The 2,575-nt window shown below is 36.6% G+C and overlaps 1 pseudogene; it reads left to right on the top strand.

The window, feature by feature from the left end:
• The first annotated feature begins 704 nt into the window (after window positions 1-704).
• On the top strand, window positions 705-1,130 carry LOC144220411 (large ribosomal subunit protein mL42-like; annotated as a pseudogene).
• Window positions 1,131-2,575: the final 1,445 nt, after the last annotated feature.

Genomic DNA, 2,575 nt, shown 5'->3' with positions numbered 1-2,575 from the left:
AAGGTGATGGTGTTAGAAGGTGCAGTTATTAGGTCATGCGGATGGAACCCTCATGAATGAGATTAGTGGCCTTATAAAAGAGACCCAGAACTGCCCTGCACCTGCTGCCACATGAGACAAGACCAGTCTGAGATCCAAAAGAGGCCCTTGCTCAAACAGTGTTGGTACCTTGATCTCGGACTTCCAGCTTCCAGAACTGTGAGAAATAAATTTCTGTTGTGTATAAGCCACAAATCCATTGTATTTTGTTACAACAGCCAGGACAGACTAAGACAAGGGTCTTGGCATGTTAAGGAAGAGAAAAAAGTTATTCCAATCTCCAAATGAGGTAAGTTTTAATATCTTGACAACATTCAAGTGATTGAACAGATATTGGCCTTTATAGAAACCAAAAAGCTGCAGACTACTTAGAAACATTATTCAGACACAACCTTAAATTCCTTGCATCTTATTTTCCATCTGTACCAAGTCAAATGCTGTGTTATCCACAGGTCTAGATACTATGATGATAACAGCGTATACAAAGATAAGACAATCAACCATGGAAAGATTCATAATAATTTAGTTCAGATTGAGGTAAGATGGCGGGCTCGCGGTGAGCAGCTGTCAGGGATGAAAATAGGTATGTCTGGAAGCAGATTTTAAAAGCAGCTTCTCTTCAGATCAGCTTCTTTCAATTCACCTGATAAGCATCTTGAGTCACCATGGTATTATTGGCAGCAGTAAAATGGGCGATATCAAACAGAACTATCTGGAAGCATTTATTTCCGACTCAAAACGGAGCTTTATATTGTGTTTGTCATAAATCTACGTATTCTCATCCAGACGACTATCATTGCAAAGTAGAGTTCGCTTTGACACCTGAGGGCAGGCCGATGGTATGCTACCGCCCTTCCGTGGACGTTCCACACGAATACACAAAACCTTTCCCATGGCCAGATCCTGCACATAATAAGAAACACATGATCAAATGCTGAAAAACCAGATTTGAAGGAAAAAAATGAACACTTTGAGCAAGGACCTGTGATAGAACAACTTAGCAAAAGGTTCTTCACTACTAAGCACTTTGGTATCCTTGTGGGCAGTGTCATAGGTGTGGTGGGAAACTGGATCCTCCCAAAGATGGATGATATTGAGGTTTTCAGGAATCAGAGAGATGTTCTCTTGTGTCTTATTTGCCATTTGAGAAAATGCAACTGAGTACATTCACTGTTAGATAGCAAAACAATAATAAAGTGTCTTTTTACATGTTAGAATGTCTATTTCTTTATGTATCTTAGGTAATTGTGGATTTGACATTCTTATATGAAGAAACCGAGTTCGTCTTATCTTGCCTTTGAGATATTAAGGTCTACCATTTATTTCTATGTATCTAGTTGTGATTAAGTATTTTTACATTATCAGCCAAATATTGTTAGTAGTATCAATATGATTAATAAAAATGTGCATGGTTCTCCTTCACACGGTGATTTTTTAATTGCCTTTCAAAAGAAACTCATGAAATCCACCCAGAAAATAAATGTTACAATGTTTTCTTTCTTGTGGTTTCTAGAAAGCAATTAAATTATAGTTGACCCTTGAACCACAGGAGTTTGATCTACTTATACACAGAATTTTTATTTTGATAAATAGAGTACAGTACTATAAATGTATTTTCTCTTAAGATTTTCTTAGTAACACTTTCTTTTCCTTAGTTTTATTGTAACCATATAATATAAAATACATATAACATGCAAAATACGTGTTAGTCAATTATGTTCATCAGTGAGGCTACCAGTCAACATAAGCTATTAGTAATTAAGTCTTGGGGGAGTCAAAATTACATGTGGATTTTTGGCTGCAATGGGGATTGGTACCCTTAACCTCCTTGTTCAGGGGTTAACTGTAGTTACATTTTAATTAGGTTCTACTGCTTGCTAAGGTCCTTTATGTATATGTACATTATTACTAAATTCCCACAATAATCCTTTGAAGAAAGATCATCAACTTCGCTTCACAAGTAAGGCCAAGTGACTTTGAACCCCACCTATGTCGCAAATGGAGTAGGAGAGCCAGGATCCAAATGGTCTGGTTCCAGAGTCTTTTTACAGTGACAAAGGGATATTTTCTTTTACCCAAGAAGGCACTTTTCTAGAAAGGATATTATATAATTTGTTTTAATTTTTTTCTGGCTGTTTTAGAAATTATGCTTCAGAACACATGCAGCTCTGTGGTTAAAATGTTAATATCACTAAACTAGTGTGATGAGAATGTTAATTATTTTGTTGTTGATTGTCACTACCGCCTTATATGTGATCCTTAATGGCACTGCTGCCCCTGTGATTTCTGTTTAGGATGTGAAGAATCTTTTTAAAAGGTGGAAAGGTGTGTATTCAAACTTGTAAAATATTTGTGTTATTTTAAAATTTGATGTGGAAAATGATTTCATTGAAGAGAAATTGAAATGAAATCCACTGAAATGAAAACTTCATTTAAAGCCTGTTGCTTTGGGACACCTGGGTGGTTTGGTTGGTTAAGTGTCTGACTCTGGATTTCGGCTCAGGTCATGATCAGTTCATGAGTTTGAGCCCCAGAT

The sequence above is a fragment of the Crocuta crocuta genome, unplaced genomic scaffold, assembly GCF_008692635.1.
Source record: "Crocuta crocuta isolate KB4526 unplaced genomic scaffold, BGI_CrCroc_1.0 scaffold1, whole genome shotgun sequence".
Lineage (NCBI taxonomy): Eukaryota > Metazoa > Chordata > Mammalia > Carnivora > Hyaenidae > Crocuta > Crocuta crocuta.
The sequence above is the reverse complement of the archived record's forward strand: the minus strand, read 5'-3'. Positions and strand labels throughout refer to the sequence as shown.